The sequence below is a fragment of the Canis lupus genome, chromosome 1, assembly GCF_011100685.1.
Source record: "Canis lupus familiaris isolate Mischka breed German Shepherd chromosome 1, alternate assembly UU_Cfam_GSD_1.0, whole genome shotgun sequence".
Lineage (NCBI taxonomy): Eukaryota > Metazoa > Chordata > Mammalia > Carnivora > Canidae > Canis > Canis lupus.
In genome coordinates this window covers 104,434,666-104,449,733 of record NC_049222.1, presented here as the reverse complement: position 1 = coordinate 104,449,733, position 15,068 = coordinate 104,434,666, and positions in this window count along the sequence as shown.

The window sequence follows — 15,068 nt, the reverse complement described above, 5'->3', positions numbered from 1 at the left end:
TCGCCTTCCACTCCCACAGGAGCCTGTAAGTCTACTTTAACATATAAAAATTATTTTGGAAACTTCCATTATCTCTACCCCTAAGATATATGTTGGCAATCCTCCTCCAAGCATATGACCCACTGATGTATACCTGAAAGGTCTCATGACTAAGATCTTTTTAGACATAATAAATTATCTTTACTTAACAATAGCTCATCCCTCAAGGTCCTGGAAATCTTACTTCCAGAATTCCTTAGGGAACTACATTATCACTAACCGCCTCCCCACTTGAAAGTGTATAATGGGTCACTTCTCATGACCCCAGCGCAGCTCTTTCTGCCCAAAGGTCCTGTCTCATTTATAAAAATGGTGAGTGGGATGCCTGGGTGGCTCAGCAGTTGAGTGTCTGCCTTTGGCTCAGGGCGTGATCCTTGCAACAGGGATAGAGTCCCACAACCAGCTCCTTGCAGGGAGCCTGCCTCTCCCTCTGCCTATGTTTCTGCCTCTCTCTGTGTATCTCATGAATAAATAAAAAAAAATTTTTTTTAAATGGTGAGTAATAAAACCACCTTTCTGCACTGAAGATGGTTTAAGAATTCTTTCTTGGCCATGGGCTCTGATCTCTAGTATATTTCCTACATCACCCTTTAGTAGGCAAATGTTTATTTTCATAAGTAACTGTCAGTTTTCTTTTTTTTTTAAGATTTTATTTATTTATTCATGAGAGACACAGAGAGAGAGAGGCAGAGACACAGGCAGGGGGAGAAGCAGGCTCCATGCAGGGAGCCTGACGTGGGACTCCATCCTGAGTCTCCAGGATCACGCCCTGGGATGAAGGTGGTTCTAAACCCCTGGGCCACTCAGGCTGCCCAGTAACTGTCAGTTTTCTACAGTGAATACACTTTTTACACTCCCATCAGCAATATATAAGAATTCTAACTGCTCATAGTATCCACTGAAATTTGATATTATCATTTTTTCCTTTATGTTAGCCATTCTAGGTAATAGTATGTGGTTTCTCATTATAAAATATGAAGTGGTCTTACTACAGTTGTCCTAGTGATTGGGATGAATGCATAGGACAGGAAAACTCTTCTCCCTTCTGGATTCTTTGGCTGGTCTAATAATTAAACCAACATAAGACAGATTATTCACCGGAGAAAGAACAAATTTAATTTCTTCATTATAAGAACTCCAAAGATAGGGGATCCCTGGGTGGCGCAGCGGTTTGGCGCCTGCCTTTGGCCCAGGGCGCGATCCTGGAGACCCAGGATCGAATCCCACATCAGGCTCCTGGTGCATGGAGCCTGCTTCTCCCTCTGCCTATGTCTCTGCCTCTCTCTCTCTCTCTGTGACTATCATAAATAAAAAAAAAAATTAAAAAAAAAAAAAAAAAAAAAAGAACTCCAAAGATAGGGATCTCTGGGTGGCGCAGCGGTTAAGCGCCTGCCTTTGGCCCAGGACGCGATCCTGGAGACCCGGGATCGAATCCCACATCAGGCTCTCGGTGCATGGAGCCTGCTTCTCCCTCTGCCTATGTCTCTGCCTCTCTCTTTCTCTCTGTGACTATCATAAATAATAATAAAAAAAATTAAAAAAAAAAAGAACTCCAAAGATATTAGGCTCACAGACAAGCAAATGATGCTTATAGGCCATTCTGACCTAAGGAGAAGCCAGTAGGAATTTAGAATTTCAAAAAGGGGGAAGTATAGTCACAAGAAAAAGGAAAGAGCAAATGTTGGCAAATATTTTCCACAATAGGCAGGCAAATCTTTCTCATAAAAAAATTATTTCTAGGGGTGCCTGGGTGGCTCAGTTGGTTAAGTGGCTGCCTTTGCCTTGGGTAGTGGTCCCAGGGTTGTAGGATCAAGCCCCTTTTAGGCTCCCCACTCAGTGGGCAGCCTACTTCTCCCTCTCCCTCTGCTTGTTGTGCTCCTTCACTTTCTCTCAAATAAAAGTAAAAATCTTTTTTAAAAATTATCTCTAATATTAGCTCTCTTTGTGATTGAGGTCCCGTATCTAATTTCTTTTGGAAGTTAAATGAGAGGCAAAATAACATTACCTGAGTCTGCTGGATCTTAATTGCCTTCAGCTCAAAACAATCCACAAGCAAAGTGATTAATCTTGAAATCACATATTCTCTCCCAACTGAATAAAGAAAAAGTAACTTGTGGGTTGTCTGGATGGCTCAGTTGCTTAAGTATCCAACTCTTGACCTCAGTGTTGTGAGTACAATCCCTGTATTGGGCTTTGCTCAAGAAAAGAAAAAAGTAATGTGTGTGTGTGTGTGTGTGTGTGTGTGTGTGTGTGTATTTTAGCTTCAAAAGTGAAGGAAATCTTTCCATTTGCAGCAACATGATGTACTCGGAGGACATTTTGTTAAGTTAAATAAGCCACACACAAGGGATACTTGGCTCAGCGGTTGAGCGTCTGCGTTTGGCTCAGGGAATGATCCCAGATTCCTGGGTTCCAGTCCCACATCAGGCTCCTTGCATGGAGCCTGCTTCTCCTCCCTCTGCCTGTGTCTCTGCCTCTCTCTCTGTGTCTCTCATGAATAAATAAATAAAATCTTAAAAAAAAAAAAAAAGCCACACACAGGAAAAAAACAATTCTGAATACAATCACGTATATTGGAATCCATAGAAAGTTAAAATCTTAAATGTGAAGATTAAAATCAAACGGTATAAAGATTAATTTAGAGGATGCCTGGGTGGCTCAGTGTTGACCATCTTTGGCTCAGGTCATGATCCTGGGGTCCTGGGATTAAGTTCCACATCAGGTTCCCCATGGGAGCTTTTGTCTCTGCCTATGTCTCTACCTCTCTCTGTGTGTCTCTCATGAATAAATAACATCTTTAAAAAATTTCACTTAGGCAGGATAAATAATTATTGGAGGTCTATCAGCTAGTGCTTTTGCTCAACTACAGACCTTAGCAGTAAAAACCAGAAATAGACAAGAAGACCGCTTAACTCATGCTCTGAAACCCACTATTCTTACTTCTTTTTTTTTTTTTTTTTTTAAAGATTGTATTTATTTATTCATGATAGTCACAGAGAGAGAGAGAGAGGCAGAGACACAGGCAGAGGGAGAAGCAGGCTCCATGCACCGGGAGCCCGACGTGGGATTCGATCCCGGGTCTCCAGGATCGCGCTCTGGGCCAAAGGCAGGCGCCAAACCACTGCGCCACCCAGGGATCCCCTCTTACTTCTTATCACACTTTATTTAGGCATTGATGAAGATGTTTTGAAATGACCAGGATATTCCAATCGCCAGGCCAAAAAAGCCCTGATAGCAACTGAATGCTTACAAGATCTCATCCACTTCTCTGCTCCTTCTCTGCTTATTACGGTGCACTGAACACATACCAACCACCATGCACAGTCATGTGCTCCCTGCCTGCTCTCTTGTGTGAACCCCCCCTGAACCTCTCCCTGTAAAACACTAGGCTTCTATCCTATTGGCCGAGAGGTCTGTTGTTAAAGGCTTGAGTCTACCTCCTGTCCCCAAAATAAGTTTCTCCCTTTCACTCTCCCAATCCCTTATCTCTTGAGTTCTTAACTTCTCTTGTGATGAGTTTATATGAGTTGTTTCAGCAACAGGTGTTGGCAAAACCAGCCAGGAGCTATCCTTTCACTTTGTCCAGCGCCTTAGGGATTCCCCGGGACCGAGCACTTATCCATAGCAATGCCCAAGGTCTTACCTCTTCATTTCCTGAGCTATGCTAATGGTCTAATACACATAATTATGGCTATAATTAATAGTAGAGTATTGTATACTTGAGATTTGCTAGAAGAGAGCATCTGAAGTGTTCTCACCACACACATAAATCTTAGCTATGTGAAGTGAGGGCTATGTTAATCATTTTACAATGTATATTTGTAGGGATCCCTGGGTGATGCAGCGGTTTAGCGCCTGCCTTTGGCCCGGGGCGCGATCCTGGAGACCCGGGATCGAATCCCACGTTGGGCTCCCCGTGCATGGAGCCTGCTTCTCCGTCTGCCTATGTCTCTGCCTCTCTCTCGCTCTCTCTTTGTGACTATCATAAATAAATAAAAAATTTAAAAAAAACAATGTATATTTGTACTTTATTTATTTTTATTTGAGAGAGAGACAGAGAGCACAAGCAGGTGGAGGGGCAGAGGGAGAGGGAGAAGCAGACTCCTGGCTGAGCAGGGAGGACCCTGGGAACATGACCTGAGCCTAAGGCAGAGATGCTTAATCAATTAAGCCACCCAGGCACCCCTGTATTTTACTTTTTTTTTTAATTTTTATTTATTTATGATAGTCACACACAGAGCGAGAGAGAGGCAGAGACATAGGCAGAGGGAGAAGCAGGCTCCATGCACCGGGAGCCCGACGTGGGATTCGATCCCGGGTCTCCAGGATCGCGCCCTGGGCCAAAGGCAGGTGCTAAACCGCTGGGCCACCCAGGGATCCCTACTATTTTTTTTTTTTAAGATTTTCTTTATTTACTCATGAGAGAGACGCACAGAGAGAGAGAGAGAGGCACAGACACAGGCAGAGAGAGAAGCAGGCTCCACGCAGGGAGCCCAATGTGGGACTCGATTCTAGGTCTCCAGGATCACACCCTGGGCTGAAGGCAGGCACCAAACCACTGAACCACCCGGGCTGCCCTGTATTTTACTTTTTGAAACTTCTTGAGCAGGGCACCTGAGTGGCTCAGGTGGTTAAGCATCTGCCTTCGGCTCAGGTCATGATCCCAGGGTCCTGGGATCAAGCCCTGAATCAGCTCCCTGCTCAGAGGAGAATCTGCTTCTCCCTCTCCCTCTGCCCATCTCCCCACCACCTGGTTCGTGCTTGCTCTGTCACTCTCTCAAATAAATAAATAAAATCTTTTTAAAAAATAAAACTTCTTGAGCAAGTATAGGATGTTCAGAAATAGGAAACAAGGTGCTGAATGGGTTGGCTCTTAAAGCCCAGGATTTTTTTTTGTTTTTAGATTTTATTTATTTATTCATGAAAGACACACAGCGGGGGAGAGAGAGAAAGAGAGAGAGAGAGAGAGGGAGAGAGAGAGAGAGAGAGACGCAGAAACACAGGCAGAGGGAGAAACAGGCTCCATGCAGGAAGCCGGACCTGGGGCTTGACCTTGGGTCTCCAGGACCACACCCTGGGCTGAAGGCGGCGCTAAACTGCGAGTCGAGCCCCCGCCCAGGATTTAATAAGACAGAATTTAGGAACCACAACATAGAGCTCTTTGCTACCGTATATCAGCTTTCAGGTTTCAGCAAAACGTGAGCACCTGCCAATTGAGATGTAACCAAACTAAAGTGAGTTTGCTCCTTTGGTGAGTTACAGGTAGAGTACAGGCTACACCAGGCAGAGTTGTCACAGAAAGGAAGATTTATTTGCAGCAAATAAAAATATCCTTAAGAATAACTTCCAAAACCAGGACTACCTGAGCAGGAGCGATTGGATTTCCTTTATTTAAGGTTAGGATGAATATTCAGAATTATTGTCATCCCTTGAGAAGTCAGGCATCAGGTTACACTGGTGCCCCGTAGAGAGGCATCCTAAGTTCTGTTCCTGAGGCTTGTCCTCCTCCTAAAATGTTCACATGATAATGAAGCAGAGGTAACTGTCGGACTAGGGGAAGGGCTGATGAGCCATCTCTCAGAGCCTGTGCAAATGGGACGGGGCTTTGGTCTCCTTGTATAATGAAAGGAAAGCAGAGCCTTGGTTACTTTTGAAACAGCACTAGTAATTTGTGCCACTGATTTATTGTCTCTGTGCAGTCTGGTTTGGCCAGACTGTTAGTTTTCTCATTCCCTTTGTTTCCTTTAAAATCTTGAACTACTGGGGCATCAGGGTGGCTCAGTGGTTGAGCATCTGCCTTTGGATCAGGTCTGATCCTGGAGTCCTGGAATTGAGTCCTGCATCAGGTTCTCCCCAGGGGGCTGCTTCTCCCTCTGCCTGTGTCTCTGACTCTCTCTGTGTGTCTCTCATGAATAAATAAATAAAATCTTTGAAAAAATAAAAAATAAAAGTAAAATCCTGAACTACTGAGGTTTTTGCATTGGTCTGTAATTCTGACACATTCTAGGAAGTATGCTAAGGCAAGCAGAGCTGGAAGGCATAGACCACAGAAAATAGCTGCGGACTTAAAACGACTCCTTTCTCTTTTGCTGGGGATCCCTAACTCTCTCTGCTCATAATGTGGGAGGATTAGCAAGCCAAAAACTCATCTCCTCTCATCTGACCATTGTGTCAGGTGCGTGAAACAGTATGGGTAAACGCAGTCATTACTGATGATGTTCTCACACGTCCACCTCCAGAATAGACATATACATATCTATATATTTAAAGATATTATTTATTTATTTGAGAGACAGACAGCAGAAACCGAGGGAGGGGCAGAGGGAGAAGCAGACTTCCCACTAAGCAAGGAGCCTGATATGGGGCTGGGATCCCAGGACCCTGAGACCATGATCTGAACTAAAGGCAGACATGTAAGTAACTGAGCCACCCAGGTGCCCCAAGACATATATGTTTGCTTCAAGTGGCCATATCACAGTGTTCTGGTCAATGAGATAGAAAAAGTAGCATTCAGACAGGGAAACTAAAGGACTCGTAAAAATCTGCTTTTTGCTCCTTTTCCTGCTTCTATTTTTGCTAGGACCTGCACCCCCACTTTACATGTGCTCCATAGAACAAATAAGGTATGTCTTCCTTGTATGAGACAAGGAGCTAATAAGTTCTTAGCTAATGATTCCGTAAATAGGTAACACCTATTAAGTGACCAGAGGAAGTCATCATGTACATATTTGAGACCACCGAAGCTAAATACCTGGATACCAAGCCCCCCTGTTATGGGGAACACCTGGGCTCTTAGCCTTGTCCTAACTAGTTCCTGGATGCCAGAGAGGACATATGTAGCAGACCACAATCCTCAATAAAATCCATAGGCCCTGGGGCACCTGGGTGGCTCAGTGGTTGAGCATCTGCCTTTGGCTCAGGGCATGATCCCAGAGTCCTGGGATCAAGTCCTGCATTGGGCTCCCCATGGGGTCTCTGCTTCTCCCTCTGCCTGTTCTCTGCCTCTCTCTCTCTCTGTCTCTCATGAATAAATAAATAAAAATCTTCAATTTAAAAAAAAATCCCTAGGCCCTAAGAAAAGATGAGACTCTCTCCTTTCCTTTCTGAGTCTCACAGTCTGTTACCTGCAGACAGTCCCCCTATACCTTCAGTAAACTCTGCTCTCACCTCCTGCTGGCTCATATTTGATTTCTGTCCTGTGTGTGGCCAGGATAATGACCACTCTTGGCTGGTCCTGCAGGACCCACTCTAGGTCCTTGGACCCAACCTACCCACATCATCTTGGCGAGCACAAAGGGACATTCAGAGGAACAGCGAGTGAAACCCCAAAATTGACTCTGTGCAGCAGTTTGACTTTTGGGAGCTGGTAAGTTACCCGCCTGGGAAACAGAGTTGCTTTAACAGCGGTATAATTTCTGTCTCTGTGCTTTTCTGTGTGATGGTCTATTCCCTAAGGGAAGAAGGAAAACTGGAAGAACTAGCCTGGGAACCTGTTCTTATTTCCCACTTGCTTTGCCCTTTGAGCTTCGAATTACTTCAGTTTTCTCTGCCACCCTGAGTATCTGGTTCCTCTGGGAATCCCAAGGCAGAGCAGTGAGCCCCAGAAGCTTGCACCAGGGCTCACTCGTCTGTTTCCCAGCCTAGAACTCCGACAACTCCAGGACGTCACCCCCCCACTCCCTTTGTGCTACTTTAACTGGCTCTGGGGCTTCACCTTCACTATAACTGCAAACTTTCTTTACTCTGACTTCTGGACAATTTTAAGGCTGTTAGTTGGGAGGAGAGTCACTCAACTCCAAAGAAAAGCAACACTTGCTCCTTCCCTCAAAAAGGTGTTTTTAGGTGACTGAGAACTGAGAGAAAGTGTCTCTGAGGTTATTCCTTGATGCCAGTGGTCTCATAGGGAAATCCCCCATGATTGATTTCTGGATTACCAGTGGATATACACATAAAGACAGATGGTTCAGTGCTTCAAGTCCCCAGGGCAGTTCTAGACTACTGCTGGGAGAAACTGCGGCACATAGAGGGGGAAGATCACCCCATTGGTGACTCTCTGAAAGCTCTTCCCACAAAACAGCATACCCGATCCATCACCTGTCTCCCTGAAATAGAGTCTGGGCTCTAACTTTCTCTTCTTTGCTTTCTGTTCACTGCCAGGTGGCTGTCTCTTCATCAGCAATTCTGGGATGCTGGAATTGTGTTGAGGATGAGTGTCCAATCACTGTTGTTAAGGATGGAAGCTCTAGAATAGAGAATTAACCTGCCACTCCCAGTTGTACCTGGTTTCAGCTTATGAGGGAGAAGACACGCAATCCTGACCACATATAAAATTCTTTCCAAGGCTTCTTTCTTTTTTTTTAAAGATTTATTTATTTTATTTAAAAATATTCTATTTATTCATGAGAGTCAGAGAAAGAGAGGCAGAGATACAGGCAGAAGGAGAAGCAAGCTTCCCACAAGGAGCCGGATGTGGGACACATCCCGGGATCATGCCCTGAGCTGAAGGCAGACGCTCAACTGCTGAACCACCAGGCATCCCTCCAAGGATTCTTTCAACATAAACCTACAATAAACCTACAACTTTCTTTTTTACATTCAGATTTTGTCCTAATTCTTTTCTTCTTTAAAGAACCACTCTTTTTTTTTTTAATATTTTATGTATTTATTCATGAGAGACATACAGAGAGAGAGAGGCAGAATCACAGGCAGAGGGAGAAGCAGGCTCCAAGCAGGGACCCCGATGTGGGTTTCGATCTCGGGACTCCAAGATCACACCCTGGGCCGAAGGCAGGCGCTCAACCGCTGAGGCACCCAGGAATCTCCCCCATGTATTAGAATTCTTAATTCAGGGACACCCAGGTGGCTCAGCGGTTGAGCGCCACCTTCAGCCCAGGGCGTGATCCTGGAGACCTGGGATCAAGTCACGTCGGGCTCCCTGCATGGAGCCTGCTTCTCCCTCTGCTTGTGTCTCTGCGTCTCTCTCTCTCTTTCTCTCTGTGTCTCTCATGAATAAATAAATAAACATAAAAAAAAAAAAAAAAAAAAGGGCAGCCTGGGCGGGTGGCTCAACGGTTTAGCACTGCCTCCAACCCAGGGTGTAATCCTGGGGACCCAGGATCGAGACCCACGTCGGGCTCCCTGCATGAAGCCTGCTTCTCCCTCTGCCTGTGTCTCTGCCTCTGTGTGTGTGTGTCTCTCATGCATAAATAAATAAAATCTTAAAAAAAAAGAGAGAGAGATGACAGAAGTTCATACAGGCTAGAATGTCTCCTGGCAAACACCTCTGAGAGCTGGCACAGCCAGACAAAGAGAGAGAGGCTTGGATTTAACTGGTCACCATAGAGTACCCCAGTAAGCATATCATCTGGATGATGGAAAATAAAGAGGATACTCTCATTGGTGCAAAGCCAAGCTCTTAGGAGATAGAGCAAGACAAAAGGAAAAGTTTGACAGCTTTATCTAAGCCTTGGGTCTCTTGCAGTCAAACCAATACCTTATGAGGCATGAGCCATGGGGCTGGGAACTGTGTGTTATTTTACCCGTTATTGCATGGAAATTTTCTTGAGGTTGGCAGGTGACCTAATGACAATCTAATGCATTCTGTGACTAATTTATCACAGGAATCTTCTAATGTGGTGTATTCTCTAACACCTTTTAAGTACTAGATATGTGCCTATCAATTTTGTGACTTTGGCTTCAAAGATGTCCCTTAAGAACAAACAATAAGCAATGTAAAGATACAGACAAAGGGGAAAGTCTGGGTGGCTCAGCGGTTGGGCATCTGCCTTTGGGTCAGGGCATGATCCCGGAGTCCTGGGATCAAGTCCCACATCGGTTCCCCGCAAGGAGCCTGCTTCTCCCTCTGCCTATGTCTCTGTGTGTCTCTCATGAATAAATAGATTAAAGAAAAATTTTTTATTCATTCAGAGAGAGAGAGAGAGGCAGAGACACAGGCGGAGGGAGAAGCAGGCTCCATGCAGGGAGCCTGATGTGGGACTCGATTCCGGGTCTCCAGGATCATGCCCTGGGCTGCAGGCGGCGCTAAACCGCTGAGCCACCCGGCTGCCTTCTCAAGAATAAACAAACAAACAGACAAATCTTTGAAACAAACAAAAAAAGATACAGACAAAAGAAAACAAAGACATCCCCAAGAGGAAAATGGATCAGTAATTAACTACTCTACCAAATTTAACAGAAGAGTTGCCAAGTCCCAAGGACCTAGTTCCACAAATATTTTCATTGGCTAAATCTAAATCTAGAAAAAATGAAAAAGAACTCCCAACACTCTTGCTACATCAGAATCCACAGGTAGCAATTCTGGAAGGCTGACATGGTGAGAAATCTTAACTTCTGCAGGCTGAATGGCAGATGTGCCAGGATCTAGATCTGTCAGATGCAGCATTGTCTGGTGGCAAGCAGTCTTTAGCAAATTAAAGACATCCTGCCAGCTATGCCAGTTGTTGGGGAGCAAGATTTCCTGTCCCCTCAAAAGTCCTTCTACCTGGACTGGGAATCAAATGGACATGAGATAGATTAGCAGGAGAAAATCAAATGTAATAGACATATGTAAGGAGAATCCACATAGACATGGAAATTCTAGGCAGTCAAGCAAAACGAGGTATATATTTTATTTTGACCTAAGGAGAAAGGAGTAGGCATCTGGGATTTCAGAGGAAAGAATGTACTTCACAGAGTGATAAGAAGAGCAGATGTTTGGTAATTAGATGTTTCACTCACTAGATGGGTCACTCAGATACACTTTACCTATGTTAATAACTCTTATTCCAGAAAAGACCTCCAATTTAGATTCTTCTGTGTGGTTAAGGAAGGGACAAAATTTCTCCTGAACCTGCAGGGTCTTAAGTGCCTTCAGCTCAAAATAATCTAAATGCCAAAGAGGCACATTCAAGGAGTGGGGGCTTTTCTGAACGCCATCAGGGCCAATAAAGCCCCTTGCAATAAGTGGCCTGGTACTTTGCTTACAGGCTTTCTCAGAGCCTTACTAGGTGAGTAAAGAAGGTCACTTCCTGGCAGGCTAAAGCACCTCAAGATATTTGGGTGACCTCAAGAAGAGAAGTGAGTCTGATGGAAGATAATTGGCTTTGCTTCTTAACCTAAAAAGTCTGCTAAAGGTTCAATCTTAAATTTCTTTTTTAGAATTTTTTGTTTTAAAATTCATGAAATAAATGGAGAGAAAGGCAGAGACATAGGCAGAGAGAGACACAGGCTCCCTGTGGGGAGCCTGATATGGGACTCTATCCCAGGACCCCAGGACCACGACCTGAGCCAAAGGCAAATGCTCAACCACTGAGCCACCAGGTGCCCCTCAATCTGAAATTTCTTACAAAGAATTCCAAAAAAGCAGATTTTAAAAAGAACCTATATAATCAGTCACCATTCTTGCTGCACTCACATAAATTATTAGGCCAGGTTTGTCAAAACAGGCTTAGGGCAACCCAGGTGGCTCAGCGGTTTAGCGTTGCCTTCAGCCTAGGGCCTGATCCTGGAAACCTGGGATGGAGTCCAACGTCCGGCTCCCTGCATAGAGGCTGCTTCTCCCTCTGCCTGTGTCTCTGCCTCTCTTTCTCTCTGTGTGTGTCTCTCATGAAAAAATAAGGTCTTTAAAACAAACAAACAAACAAACAAACAAACAAACAAAAAAACCGGCTTATTTTACAAGAAAATTAGTCTTTTTTTTTAAGAAAATTAGTCTTAATTTGACTATCTTTGGTAAAAATGAGGATAATATTAGAGAGAAAAATTGTATTTTAGCACTACATCTTTATGGATGCTAGATTCTAGTTCTCATTAAGGATTTATATATATATATATATTTTTTTTAAGATTTTGTTTATTTATTTGACAGAGAGAAAGAGAGAGCACAGCAGGGGGAGCAGCAGGCAGAGGGAGAGAGAGAGGCAGGCTCCCCTGGAACAGGGAGCTCAATATGGGCTTCAATCTCAGGACCCTGGGATCATGACCTGAGCCAAAGGCACACACTTAACTAACTGAGCCACTCAGGCTCCCCTATTTTATTTTTCTTTAGATTTATTTATTTATTTGAGAGAGAGAGAGAGAGAGAACATGCATAAGCAGGAGAAAGAGCAAAAGGAGAGGGAAATCAAATCTTCAAGCAGACTCCCTGCTGAGCTTGGAGCCCACAAGGGGGTCCATCCCATGACCCTGAGATCATGACCTGAGCCAAAATCAAGAGTGGGCTGCTTAAACCACTAAGCCACCCAAGTACCTGTTGGATGAGTTATTTCTAAATACCTATTGTTTGCCTATAAAACTTGGCTGGATCCTGAATTCTGATTTCTTTGAGTATCTGTCTATGACTCTTCAAAATAAAGTTTCTAATTTTCTCCATTCTCTTGACTTGAAGTCACTGAGAACTAGAACTGCCCTTTTATTCCTGCAAACTGAAGCTAGAAGACACCAGGTCTACCTCAGAGAAATTGCCACAATGACCTGTATCTACAGTCTTCTTGTCTGTTTCTATATGGACCACTCAGAAAACTCACACAGACATTCCAACTACAGACCAGGAAAATGTCTCAGGCAGCCACTGCCTGTACTCACTCCATCTGAAGAGGCCTGACGTCTAGAAATCTTCCCATTGATGGCATTCAGGACTCAGACACTGGGTTTATAATTTCTTTCAACCATTTACCTATGTCTTAATCCTGCAATTTCTTTGATAAACTCAGAAATCCCACAAGTGAGAAAAGCTGTTTTTCAAAATAAGATGACTTCGGACAGGGACGCCTGAGTGGCTCAAAGGTTGAGCATCTGCTTTTGGCTCAGGGTGTGATCCCAGAGTCCTGGGATCAAGTCCCACATCAGGCTTCCTGCCTGGAGCCTGCTTCTCCCTCTGCCTGTGTCTCTGCCTCTCTCTCTGTGTCTCTCATGAATAAATAAATAAAATCTTTAAAAAGAAAAGATGACTTCAGATATATTGATAGCATCACAAGGAGGGACTTCTGGCAGTACATACACAGAATGTTGTACCTTCATTGCGGGTGAGTGACCATATAGAGAACCCAATATCAGCCTTGGATGGCCCAACACCCAGGCTTAAAGAAATGCTAGCTAAAAAAAAAAAAAAAAAAAAAAAAAAAAAAAATGCTAGCTAAGTGGTTTACTTCTAGAAATTCTTTGCTTAAATCAATTTTATTTTTTTTAATTTTTATTTATTTATGATAGAGAGAGAGAGAGAGAGAGAGAGGCAGAGACATAGGCAGAGGGAGAAGCAGGCTCCATGCACCGGGAGCCCGACATGGGATTCAATCCCGGGTCTCCAGGATTGAGCCCTGGGCCAAGGGCAGGTGCTAAACCGCTGCGCCACCCAGGGATCCCAATTTTAATGTTTATAGCTATGCCATCAGCCCTTTTACCGTACAAATTGTTACCTTTAAAAAAAAAAAAGATTTCATTTATTTATTCATGAGAGACACAGAGAGAGAGAGAGAGGCAGAGACACAGGCAGAGGGAGAAGCAGGCTCCATGAGGGGAGCCTGACGTGGGACTTGATCCTGGGTCTCCAGGATCATGTCCTGGACTGAAGGTGGCGCTAAACCGCTGAGCCACCCGGGCTGCCCAAATTGTTATCTTTTTGTTGTGTACAGTGATCTACTCAGACTCACTCTAAACTAATGATAGTAAAATATCTAGATGCTATTAATAACATATGCACTTCTGCATAAAGGTTGACAGTTTATAGATAGGCATGTTGAAACGGCTCAGGGCACAGACGCACATCGAATTCCAGAGTCACAGGGTCAAATTGGGAACAGTTGCCTATTTTTATAGATTCCCCATGGAATTAGATCAACGTTGTAAAAATTATTAAACTCAACAGCCTCTTCTCCTGGATTCCTTAAGGTGCACAGTACATATTAAAAATATTTTTTCCATTTAGATTGACATTTTTGTTAATTATCTTCCTAATTTATCTTGGTACAAAGTGGAGAGGAAGATGCTGTTCTAAGACTGTGCATGAGAGTTTCAAAATAATAGCTTTGTGAAGAATGAGCTCTCAAGCTGGTACTAGGGAATGTCTGTTAATGTGGTCATTACCCTTGTCCCTCACAAATGACTAATGATGAAAAAAAAAAAAAAGAGGACATTTGAGGCCACCATCTATCTTTGTCAGTTCAGATAACAGAATAAACACTAGTGATTATATTGCCCACCAGGCACAGCTGAACTGACCAAAGAACACATACATGTAGGCTCAAGAAATAGGAATGCAACCCCACTAGCTTACAAATGGTTAATCAGCATGACTTTTTTCTTTTTTTAAATTTTATTTTTTTATTCATGAGAGACACAGAGCAAGAGAGACAGAGACATAGGCAGAGGGAGAAGCAGGCTCCATGCAGGGAGCCCAATGTGGGACTCAATCCAGGGTCTCCAGGATCATGCCCTGGGCTGAAGGCGGTGCTAAACCACTGAGCCACCCGGGCTGCCCAATCAGCATGACCTTAAAGATATAGTCACAAGAGCCATCTAGCAGAATCTCTAACATAAAGAATAAAGGTGTTTTTCAGACTCAGAGTCTATTGAGATGAAATAGACTCTGGAGTGCCAGGCAAGGCAGCACCAGGAGCTCTTACATAACATCTGCTAACATGACCTTATGTACACCCACCTTTTCGGGAGGCCTTTGCTAATGTGACCCCATGGACCTCCAATCAATGACATCCACCTTCTTAGGGGACCCCTCGTCCAAATTTTGCCCTTAAAAAACCTCGGTTGCAATAGATAGATAGATAGATAGATAGATAGATAGATAGATAGATAGATAGATAGATAGATGACAGATAGAAAGATAGATAGATAGATAAGAAAAAAGGAAAAAAACCTCACTTGCAAGCAACTGGGATGATCAGAAGTTCTGGGCATCAGCTCCCCCTTCTCCTGGGAAGCACCACACCAATAAAAAAACCACAGTTGCAGTAATTGGCTGGCCACACATCAGGTACACAAACCCTCATTTGGTTCTGCTGCACTAATACCTTTTACAT